Source organism: Oncorhynchus gorbuscha, linkage group LG01 (assembly GCF_021184085.1).
Source record: "Oncorhynchus gorbuscha isolate QuinsamMale2020 ecotype Even-year linkage group LG01, OgorEven_v1.0, whole genome shotgun sequence".
Lineage (NCBI taxonomy): Eukaryota > Metazoa > Chordata > Actinopteri > Salmoniformes > Salmonidae > Oncorhynchus > Oncorhynchus gorbuscha.
This window is the reverse complement of record NC_060173.1, coordinates 53,219,797-53,232,712: the sequence shown is the minus strand read 5'-3', so window position 1 is coordinate 53,232,712 and position 12,916 is coordinate 53,219,797. Positions and strand designations below refer to the sequence as shown.

At 38.9% G+C, this 12,916-nt stretch overlaps 1 protein-coding gene across 1 annotated transcript in view; it reads left to right on the top strand.

Moving 5' to 3' along the window:
* The first annotated feature begins 344 nt into the window (after window positions 1-344).
* znf609a (zinc finger protein 609a) overlaps window positions 345-12,916 on the top strand; it is a 178,010-nt gene continuing 165,438 nt past the window's right edge. Inside the window, exon 1 of the mRNA XM_046356446.1 lies at window positions 345-746. The gene's annotated coding sequence lies outside the window, so the exon portion shown is untranslated. The remainder of the gene's footprint in view (window positions 747-12,916) is intronic.

Here is a 12,916-nt window from a genome sequence, read left to right as displayed (position 1 = left end):
TTTCTTGTTATTTGTATTTCAACTAAATATTTAGAGTTGCCTTGTTATCTCATATCAAGCACAACATACACGTGTGCATTTTGACAGCCAAATATCAATAATGTAGCTGTGTCTCTTTTTGCTGCTACGTATTTACCATATATATATAACCAATTTTGTTCCTGTCATGCCAATAATTAAATTATCCAAGGCATCGAGAGTCATTCACCAACATCCCCAATCCCCTTTAAAATCCAGTTCCGGTTCTTCTCAGCGAGTAGTATACCTCCCCTAGCGGTTCAGTCCACAAAGGCTCTTACTCCTGAATTTGCAAATGACTCGTTCTGCTTGTTGGTTACATTGTATTCGCTCCCCTCAGCATTGAAAGATAAACAGCCATTAAGATATTAGAGATTCAGCGAAATCAAGTCCAGTAATAAAACTGGTGGAAACCACCGGAATATCGGAATTTAAAATTCGGACTACAGAAAGGATGTGCTATATTTCCAACCAGGCTTGAAACTTAATTTGAAATGCCCATCGTAACCGGTATATTTCATTTTTTAAACAGGATCTCAACGTGTGTGATGGCTGCAGTCCAGTGAATTGGCATTTCCTTTTCTCTGCTGTTGGGATTTCTTGGGAGCGCGTTGATTGATTTGTCTGTGAATTTTAGCACGTTGGGGGTCATCAAAGTGCTTTTACCTTTACTATCAGGATCTATGGAGTGTACATAAACATTCGTTGGATTGGTGTTGGCAAGTGGGGTAAGTTAACAACATTAAGTTTATACGAGTGTAGGAATGTTTTCGATAACGTTACTTTAGAAACGCGGGACGTAACTAGCGCGCGAGCTAGCGTCCTTAGCTAATGCTAACCTGGAAAGGGCGCTATAGCTAGCTAACACTTAGCTTATCTGGCTAACAACTGCTTTCGCGAACCCCTCTTTGTCTGAAGACCCAGGAGGAGCAGCTATTTCAACACAAGCACCCATGAGTTATTCGGCTCTTGTCCTAAAATGGTATTAGCTAACGTTAGCCATAGCTAGCAAATTATCCTAAGAAGTGGACATTTAGGAAATGCCCTAATGCAATGTGTGCATTTTAGGGAATAACGTTTAACCGCCTTCTATTTTCATCTTAGCCATTTAACAAGCCGTTTTAAAGAGTAACGTTAATTGTTAACTTTAGCACCATATATCCTGATCCGTTCAATTTGCTAGTATGGCTATTCTATGCCAATGCTTGTACACTTGTCCTCTGTTTCCCTAGGAAGTGACTTGATGATATTGCTATCCAACATTAGTTGGCTAACAGGGTGTCTGTCATAAACCAAGCTAGCGTGTGTTTTTAGTAGGTTGGCTCAGCCTTTTCCAAAGAACTTAATGATATGCAGTGTGCGAGAGCATATGTCACAGTATTTGCCTGGACAGCCATGCCATGCCACCTGACGCTAGAAGGGCCAGGGTAAGTGGGTTCCTAGACTACTTAACATGTTCCTTTTAGTCGCCTTCAGACTTCTCTATATTTGATTGGATGACTCAAGCCAAGAGGCGTAGTGAAATCGCAATTAACCATCACATTTGATTCAATGCTATATTTTTGTGATAACAATGCAAGGCAATCTGGTTATTGTTACAGTCCTGGCTCTCCCAAGGGAACTAGCTTCCTTGTAAGCAGTGTTTATGGTTGCAGATTTGCTGTCCTGAGTTTGAGCCACACTCATAGACGTATTTTGGTGGGGTTAGTGTAACGAAGCTGACATCGATAAGAGTGACCAATGACTGTTCCCCCAATAATATGACTGTTTTTTTTGTACCATTGGCCATGGCTGCTCGGGTTCGTGGCACTCACGGTCTCCCCTGGATTGTTACAGTATAGCGGTGCGTGGGTAGAATCACTGGGGAAGCCAAGCCAGGGGGGAAAATGCCATATTACAACCTATGTGTTGTGGTAATTGTGTTTGCTCTAGAACCTGTTAGTTCACATGCCTTGCCACTATGATATATAGGCCTAAGGCTGAGACAATAAGAGGACACAGTGGCAGAAAAAAATAAACCACACCTTTATTTCATCAAAAAAACAGAGAAACATCTGTCTGGTTATAAGTCCACAAAATGTTTATATCTCAGTTATATGACCTCCACAGCATGGTCAAGCAAGTTAACGTTTCAGACATTTTCAGACTCCTAAACAGCTATTTATTTAGAACCACATTTATAGCAACAACAAAAACAGGAGCTGCCTCCACTATTTCAGCACCATTTCAACTTCAACACCATAAAATCACCTATGCCTTGTCTAATACAGTGACAACTAAAAGCTACCAAAAACTATTTAGTCCAATCAACATAAGCAAAATATGATGTGGCTGTCCATGGTTCTGATTTCTATGTGTGCGTGTTCTCGTTCAAGTAGAAAAAAAACATGTAGACTACTTGTAGAGAAACGCCAATGCAATCCTCCTCTCTTTCATGTTGACGAAACGGTCTGTGACTCTCATACAGTACACACTTGTAGTTTTTGTTGTCCTAGGCTACCTGGTTAAAATGCTTGCTCGCTAGCCTAACTTCCTGTCATGGTCAATGATGAGCCGGCTAGTCAACATTAGCATACTACATCTAGCTACATGTTGGAGGGACACAATGTATGAATTTATGGTTGGATCAGAATCACTGTTATAATCTTTGACCAACACAGAGAATTAAGTAAAACCACAAGTCCAAATCCCCATATCCATCCATGGCTAATTTAGGAAAGGGAACAATTTAACTAGCTAGCTATCCACCGGACACTCACACACTCAATTACACTCACTTACAGTCATGCATACAGAATAGATCTCTCTACTGCCAAGAACTTCCTATATTTCAATATGTTTTTGTGTATCTTGGTCTACATGTTTATCAATGTTTCCAACAAGCAATAGGAAGATGGCAGAACAGGGATGTTGGGGAATAATAACATCTTGTACGGGATCTCTGTTTCATAATCATGTGAAACCTCAATTACTATGGAAATACTGGGTTGTGTTTATCTATGATAAAGATGTTTAATGCAACTATGATGTTGATACAATATGGATTACAATTATCATCCTGAATATTAAGACTACACCTCCTTCATGTTACACACGAACACTCAACCATGCAAATTGGCTGGGTTCTTATTTATTTGCACATTATAGTCTTGCTCTTATTCAGACACTAAACTTTAACTAAATCACATCCAATATCACACACATCAACCTACTCCGATCTAAAAAAAAAAATGAATGAAGCAAACTGGATGGAGCAAACTGGATGGAATATGGAGAAAAATACACCAAATTCTACCTGAATCTTCAAAACAGGAATGCTATCCAAAATAATTTGCAGGAACTCTTATTATTCTTATTTCATAATAATAAAAATGATAAAGTTAAACAAATCCACAATAAGATTAGTGCAAAGGCCAAATTACAGAGGAATAACTTTGAGGATATTAAATCCTTTCAGTCTGGAAAATCCAATTTTATTAGTCACATACGCCTATTACAACAGTGAAATGCTTACTTACGAGCCCCCAACCAACAATGCAGTTCCAAAAAATATGGACAAGAATAAGAAGAAAGTAATAGGTAATTTAAGAGCAGCAGTAAAACATCAATAGCGAGACTATATACCGGGGGGTACTGGTACAGAGTCAATGTGCGGGAGCACCGGTTAGTTGAGGTGAGGTGGGAGCAATGCAAATAGTCTGGGTAGCCATTTGAGTAGATGTTCAGGACTCTCTTATGCCTTGGGGTTTGCAGCTGTTTAGAAGCCTCTTGGACCTAGACTTGGCGCTCAGGTACCGCTTGCCGTGCGGTAGCAGAGAAACAGTCTATGACTAGGGTGGCTGGAGTCTAGGACAATTTTTAGGGCCTTCCACTGACACTGCCTGGTATAGAGGTCCTAGATGGCAGGTGATGAGAATGGGGGTGTGCTCGGTCCTGTTTTTCTTGTAGTCCACAATCCTCTCCTTTGTTGAGTTAGTTTGTTGACCTGGCACCACGCGGCCAGGTCTCTGACCTCTTCCCTATAGGCTGTCTCATCGTTGTCAGTGATCAGGCCTACCACTGTTGTGTCATCAGCAAACTTAATGATGGTGTTGGAATCGTGCATGGCCGAGCAGTCATGAGTGAACAGGGAGTGCAGGAGGGGACTGAGCACGCACCCCTGAGGGGCCCCTGTGTTGAGGATCAGCGTGACAGACATGTTGTTACCTACCCTTACCACCTGGGGGCGGCCCATCATGAAGTCCAGGATTCAGTTGCGGAGGGAGGTGTTTGTTCCCAGGGTATTTAGCTTAGTGATGAACTTTGAGGGCACTATGGTGTTGAACGCTGAGCTGTAATCAATGAATAGCGTTCTCACATATGTGTTCCTTTTGTCCAGGTGCGAAAGGGCAGTTTGGAGTGCAATAGAGATTGCATCATCTGTGGATCTGTTTGGGCGTAATGCAAGTTGGAGTGGGTCTAGGGTTTCTGGGATAATGGTGTTGATGTGAGTCATGACCAGCCTTTTCAAAGCATTTCATGGCTACAGACGTGAGTGCTACTGGTCGGTAGTCATTTAGGCTGGTTACCTTGGTGTTCTTTGGCACAGACACTATGGCGGTCTGCTTATAACATGTTGGTATTACAGACTCGGACAGTGAGAGGTTGAAAATGTCAGTGACACTTACCAGTTGGTCAGCGCATGATCACTGTACATGTCCTGGTAATCTGTCTGTCCATGCGGCCTTGTGAATGTTGACCTGTTTAACCTCTAGCGACGAGCAATCCCGTATCCGGGAGCGTAATCATAGCCTCAAGCACATTACCATAACGCAACATTTCCTATTCATGAAAATCGCAAATGAAATGAAATAAATATATTCAAACACAAGCGTAGCCTTTTGTTAACAACACTGTCATCTCAGATTTTCAAAATATGCGTTATAGCCAACGCTAGACAAGCATTTGTGTAAGTTTAGCATGGCATAATGCTAGGCTGTGCTGGCAGCAGGCAACATTTTCACAAAAATAAGAAAAGCAACCATATTAAATAATTTACCTTTGAAGAACTTCAGATGCTTTCACTCAGGAGACTCCCAGTTAGATAGCAAATGTTCCTTTTTTCCAAAAATAATATTTTTGTAGGCAAAAAACGTCACGTTTGTTCATCCTGCTTGGCTGAGAAATCGACAGAAAAATACTTCAACTATAACGCATTAGCATAACGCAACTTTTTTCTATTCATGAAAATCGCAAATGAAATGAAATAAATATATTGGCTCACAAGCTTAGCCTTTTGCTAACAACACTGTCATCTCAGATTTTTAAAATATGCTTTTCAACCATAGCTACACAAGCATTTGTGTAAGAGTATTGATAGCTAGCATAGCATTAAGCCTAGCATTCAGCAGGCAACATTTTCACAAAAACAAGAAAAGCATTCAAATAAAAATAATTTACCTTTGAAGAACTTCGGATGTTTTCAATGAGGAGACTCTCAGTTAGATAGCAAATGTTCAGTTTTTCCAAAAAGATTATTTGTGTAGGAGAAATTGCTCCGTTTTGTTCATCACGTTTGGCTAAGAAAAACCCCCGAAAATTCAGTCATTATAACGCCAAACTTTTTTCCAAATTAACTCCATAATATCGACAGAAACATGGCAAACGTTGTTTAGAATCAATCCTCAAGGTGTTTTTCACATATCTATTCGATGATATATCATTCGTGGAAGTTTGGTTTCTCCTCTAAACCACATGGAAAAATGCATGCAGCTGGAGATTACGCAATAATTTCGGCGGGGGACACCAAGCGGACACCTGGTAAATGTAGTCTCTTATGGTCAATCTTCCAATGATATGCCTACAAATACGTCACAATTCTGCAGACACCTTGGGGAAACGACAAAAAGTGTAGGCTCATTCCTTGCGCATTCACAGCCATATAAGGAGACATTGGAACAAAGCGTATTCAAAATCTGGGGCATTTCCTGTTTTAAATTTCATCTTGGTTTCGCCTGTAGCATCAGTTCTGTCGCACTCACAGATAATATCTTTGCAGATTTGGAAACGTGAGAGTGTTTTCTTTCCAAAGCTGTCAATTGTATGCATAATCGAGCATCTTTTCGTGACGACAAAATATCTTGTTTAAAACGGGAACGTTTTTCATCCAAAAATCTTAATAGCGCCTCCTAATGCATAACTGTTTAATTTAAAATGAAATCTTGTTCAAAGTATCTATTTTTCAAACAAGCAATGCAGAGCTTTTATATACAGGTGTGTGCCTATCCAAATTGTGTCCCATCAATTGAATTTACCACAGGTGGACTCCAAGTTGTAGAAACATCTCAAGGATGGTCAGTGGAAACAGGATGCACCTGAGCTCAATTTCGAGTCCATAGCAAAAGTATCTGTTTTTATTTTTCATACATTTGCAAAAATTTAAAATCTGTTTTCGCTTTTTCATGATGTTGATTTATATGTACGCACATTACAGATTTATTTTAGAATAAGGCTGTAATGTAACAAAATGTGGCAAAAGTAAATGGGTCTGGATGGTTGGTTGTAAGCTTGGACCGGTGGCCGAGAGGTCGCTTTAACTTGGTGGGAGATCTGTTTGTGCCCTGGTTGCTCTTGTAGGTCGCTCTGGATCGGAGTGTCTGCTAAATGACTGAATGTAATGTACATGTTGAGTGGCTTTACTGCAGGTAGATTGTATGTAAAAACAAAAAAAGAAGCTATCCACCAGAGGACGACCACACAACGGGATGCAATTATGTCAATTATGTTTTTGCTTTTGATGCGATTGGTGTGAAGCCAAATCCAAACTGGCTTCCGTTGACCCATTTTTATTGGTGCTCTTGGACCATTCGCAGTTGCGCTAACTCAGTTTAGCTATTTATTTTTTCTATATTTTTATCAAGGGAGGCCAAATGCTCGCTGTCTTCCTTTTCATTTAATGCTACGGGCGGGCAACAATGTCTTACTCTTTTTGATCAGATGGCATGAGATGGATTGACTACATATACAGAGACAAATGTTTTCCTTTATTCTTGGTAATTTCTTTTGGGGGAAGCCTGGCATCCATGAATACACATCACTGAGTATTGTCTACGTGTGGTCTTCTGTAGCTCAGTTGGTAGAGCATGGCGCTTGCAATGCCACAATAGTGGGTTCGATTCCCGGGACCACCCGTATGTAAAATATATGCACACGTGACTGTAAGTCGCTTCGGATAAGTCTTCTAAATGACATATCACTGTAAAAAAAGTGAAATGTTTTGTTTGCTCTCTTGGCCCACTCTGTTATTTTCATTCTCCCTGCAGCTGTTCAATGGCTCTGAGCTGGTAATTCTAGGATATTCATTTATTATTTAATTTTTTACTACATATGCGCAGAGAATCCATTCAGCCTCGTCGACATCAACAGCAGACACACAATTCAATACAATTATTGTAAAGTTTTGAGAAACTTTTTGTTCTTCATGTTGCAATTTGTTATTTCCCAAGTCAAACAATGTTTGAATTAAGTGACATGAGGCATATTTTGTTGATGCAAAATAACATCACCATAATGACCTTTAAAACATTGTTATGCTCAATTGCTTGCAATGGCAGATCAAGTTCCAGACTAGCTCTGTTTCATTGTTAAAAAATAAAAACTTCCAAAGGTATTTGTCTTTGAACTGATGTATGTCCAATTACCTCCTGGATCATCTGTGCTAAGTGGAGTTGAAGGAAAAGGCAGATGTTTGCTTACTAGGCGACTTGTCTATTTGTTTACTGTGAAGTGTGATACCGCCCACTCACACCTCTCATTGTTGAGATGTTGCTGTGAGTTTGCAATTCTGTTTGAATCGAGAATAAAAAGCCCACACGTGTAGGTATGAGGGCCCACACATGTAGGTATTGAGTTCTAAACCATTTCCTCATTATTATTCTTGGACGTGGATATTAACTTATTTGTTGTAGTCTGAGATCATCAGTGAAAAGAGAGTAACTTAAGTCCTTTAGGGATATTTCTGACATTGTTGAAATGTATTCTCCACTGTATCCATCCTCAAAGTGAAAGCAGACTTTATTCTCAGAGGGTGAACCGCAACCCTTAGGCCTATACCTAGATGTAGGCCCTAAGCTGAATAGATTTCAAAGTAATGCAGGAGTAGCCTATTTCCCTAGGCTCCTCACCTTGCTGTTGTTTGAAAACCATTTCGGAGACACTTTGAATTCAAGACATTTATGAAAGTACGTCATAGTTGCCTATGTTTTCACTCTTTTTCCTCTTGTTTATGATGGTCTTTGTCAAAGGGTCTAAACACTTCTCACTTACAAACAGAACCATTGAAACAGCACACTAATTCATGAACACAGCCTAATGTTTGTATATTTTTTTATACAAATAAATTACAATGTAATTTCCTGCATTTCCAATCCCCCATATATTTTTTGGGGTAAATATATATTTACATACATACATATGTATGGGGAGAACAAGTATTTGATACACTGCCATTTTTGCATGTTTTCCTACTTACAAAGCATGTAGAGGTCTGTCATTGTTATCATAGGTATACTTCAACTGCGAGAGATGGAATCTAAAACAAAAATCCATTAATTAATTTTGCATTTTATTTCATGACATACAGTGGGGCAAAAAGTATTTAGTCAGCCACCAATTGTGCAAGTTCTCCCACTTAAAAAGATGAGAGGCCTGTCATTTTCATCATAGGTACACTTCAACTATGACAGACAAAATGAGGAAAGAAAATCCAGAAAATCACATTTGTAGGATTTTTAATTAATTTATTTGCAAATTATGGTGGAAAATAAGTATTTGGTCACCTACAAACAAGCAAGATTTCTGGCTCTCACAGACCTGTAACTTCTTCTTTAAGAGGCTCCTCTGTCCTCCACTTGTTACCTGTATTAATGGCACCTGTTTGAACTTGTTATCAGTATGTATGTATTTTTATTTGCCATATATTTGTAACTGTGCTATTTCACAAAAGTAAATAAAAAATCTCTACCCAACTTTTGCAATTTATATATATATATTTTTAACCTTTATTTAACCAGGCAAGTCAGTTAAGAACACATTCTTATTTTCAATGACTGCCTGGGAACAGTGGGTTAACTGCCTGTTCAGGGGCAGAACGACAGATTGTGTACCTTGTCAGCTCGGGGGTTTGAACTTGCAACCTTCCGGTTACTAGTCCAACGCTCTAACCAATAGGCTACACTGCCGTCCAGCTGTAATTTTTTGGTCCTTAAATGAAACTGGTATATATTTTTATTGATCACAATTTTCTTTTAACCATTTTTTATCTTTAATGCAGGGCCGACAGACATGTCCCTTCCACTTACCTCTTCCATTTTTGCGGTAATGCTGCAATTAGTTGGTTGTAATTTTGGGTAGAGCAGACAGTTCAACATTTCCATATGTGTGACATAACTCCACCAATCCTATTTGTGATATAATTTACAAAGATTATCCCTTTAAAAAAAATGTTATCGAAAAATAGATTTTTTTTTGAGTTTATCCACTATTTTGTTCTGTCTTTTCTGGTGGATTAAACTGAAATTGTAACCAACTTTCTATGGCTTGTTTAAAAAAGAATGCTCTTTTTGAGATTTCGTTTTCAAATAACCAAAATTGTGCGTTTTGTAATCGGTATAAAGGGAAAAAGGCCATTCTTGAACATGGGGGTGAGACATTCTTACTAATTTACTAGAGAACCATTTTGAATTTTAGGATAACTTTTTTGTATGACTGATGCCTTTTAGTGATAGGTCTAATGCTTTAATATTTCGTTAATTTCTGCACTCCAAATTCATATTCATTATATAAATAGGCCCTTTTAATCTTGTCTGGCTTGCCATTCCAAATAAAAAATATTATATTTTTGCTCATATAATTACAATAACTGGTCGCTGAGTGTAGGCAAAACCATAAGCAAATAGGTAAACTGTGATATGACTAAAGAGTTAATCAGGGTGTTTTTTCCACAAAAAGACAGGTATTTTCCTTTCCATGGTAGCAAGTTCTTATTTATTTTTGCTAACTCTAAAATAAAAATGTATTGGAGTGAGAGAATTTCTTTCTTTTGGGATACATATACCGAGTATGTCCACATCCTTGTCAGACCATTTTATTGGTAAACTACACGATAATGTAAAAGTTGTATTTTTTTGTGATGCAATACGTAATATAGTACACATAATTTGGTTAGAGAGGTTAGAAAAAGTATCTAGATCCTCTGAGGCTGTGGAGGGATTCTAAGTGTGGATTTAAAAGAAAACATGAATCATCACCGAACAATGACACTTGTGTTTTTAACCTTTCTAGCGGAACCCTTGACAACATTCCGCTCAAAAGGCAGCGTGCGAAATTCAAAAATATTTTTTAGAAATGTGTAACTTTCACACTTTAACAAGTCCAATACAGCAAATGAAAGAAACATCTTGTTATTCTACCCATCGTGTCCGATAAAAAAAATGCTTTACAGCTAAAGCACAACATATGATTGTTAGTTCAACGACAAGTTGAAAAAACACAGCCATTTTTACAGCCAAAGATAGGAGTCACAAAAAGCAGAAATAGATCAAATGAATCACTAACCTTTGATCTTCATCAGATGACACTGATAGGACATCATGTTACACAATGCATGTATGTTTTGTTCGATAATGTGCGTATTTATATCCATAAATCTCAGTTTACATTGGCGCGTTACGTGCAGTAATGTTTTGATTCTAAAACATCCGGTGATTTTGCAGAAATACTCATAATAAATATTGATAAAAGATACTAGTGTTATTCACATAATTAAAGAGACTTCTTCTTAATGCAACCGCTGTGTCAGATTTAAAAAAACATCACGGAAAAAGCATAATCTGAGAACGGCTCTCAGAGCCCAAAACAGCCAGAGGAATGTCCGCCATTTTCGAATCAACAATGTTAGAAACAACACCATAAATATTCACTTACCTTTGATGATCTTCATCAGAAGGCACTCCCGGGAATCCCAGTTTGATAATAAATGACTGATTTTTTCCATCATTTATGTCCAAATAGCCACTTGTTGTTAGCGTGTTCAGCCCAGTAATCACTCATCTTCATGAGGCGCGAGCATTTCATCCAGACAAAAACTCAAAGTTCCGTTACAGTCCTTTAGAAACATGTCAAACGATGTATGGAATCAATCGTTAGGATGTTTTTAACATAAAACATCAACGTTCTAATCCGGAGAATTCCTTTGTCCTCAGAAAAAGCACTGGGTCGCCAAGTAATTCTGTTGGGAGCGCGCGTCATGAGACCAAGGCTCTCTGCCAGACCACTGACTGAGGTCTCATGAGCCCCTCCTTTACAGTAGAATCCTCATTCAAGTTTCAAAAGGCGGTTGACATCTCGTGGAAGCCGTAGGAAGTGCAACTTCATCCATATCTCAATGTGTATTTGGTAGGCCAAGCTTTGAAAAACTACAAACCTCAGATTTCCCACTTCCGGGTTGGATTTTTCTCAGGTTTTCGCCTGCCATATGAGTTCTGTTATACTCACAGACATCATTCAAATAGTTTTAGAAACTTCCAAGTTTTTTCTATCCAATACTACTAATAATATGCATATATTAGCATCTGGGACAGAGTAGCAGGCAGTTTACTCTGGGCACCTTATTCATTCAAGCTACTCAATACTGCCCCCCTGTCACCAAGAAGTTAAAGTAAATATCGTTTGGCTAATATTTGTTCACCCCCCAGATAGTAATGGGAGGGAAATGTGCAGTTACACATTGCAATATTATTTTTGCACGATATATATCGATATTTGAATCAACGTATCGATTTGTATAATTGTATTTTTCTACTGTTGGTAGTGTTAACTAGTGCTAGTCGGCTGTACCTGTGCCAAAACTCCAGTATTTTTCATCCTATAGCTGGTACATCTTCTTTTTAAATAGTGATCCAACATGTTTTCAGAACATTTATTTCCTTTTATTCTTTTTATTTCCATGTTTTCAGCACTCTCTTTTTCTCATGCTCTCTCTTGTCTCTCTGCAGCAGACATATAGTGAGCAATCTGTTTGGAACATTAATAATAATGCTATAAAATCGCATTATCGAATCGCAATACATATAGAATCGTGAGAATTGCAAACCATACTGCATCAGGACCTAAGTGTTGCGCTAATCATCAAATGTATTTATATAGCCCTTCGTACATCAGATGATATCTCAAAGTGCTGTACAGAAACCCAGCCTAAAACCCCAAACAGCAAGCAATGCAGGTGTAGAAGCACGGTGGCTAGGAAAAACTCCCTTGAAAGGCCAAAACCTAGGAAGAAACCTAGAGAGGAACCAGGCAATGTGGGGTGGCCAGTCCTCTTCTGGCTGTGCCAGGTGGAGATTATAACCGAACATGGCCAAGATGTTCAAATGTTCATAAATGACCAGCATGGTCCAATAATAATAAGGCATCAGCACGGCCAGCAGCACAATAAGGCAGCAGCACGGCCAGGTGGACTGGGGACAGCAAGGAGTCATCATGTCAGGTAGTCCTGAGGCATGGTCCTAGGGCTCAGGTCTTCCGAGAGAGAGAAAGAAAGAGAGAATTAGAGAGAGCACACTTAAATTCACACAGGACACCGAATAGGACAGGAGAAGTACTCCAGATATAACAAACTGACCCTAATGTCGTATCGTGAGGTCCCTTGCAATTCCCAGCTCTACCTCCTTACTCATATCCAGGTAGAAAAATCCTTAATGCATGCATTTTCATGTGGCTAAGCCATGACAATTGCATGCAACATTGATTGATTACATGAGTAAAAATATCATGATCAACATTGGGCCTTGGAGATGTTGAAAATTAAGTCTTGAGGTATCACCAGACATATGATGGGCTACATTACGCTGTTATCATGTTC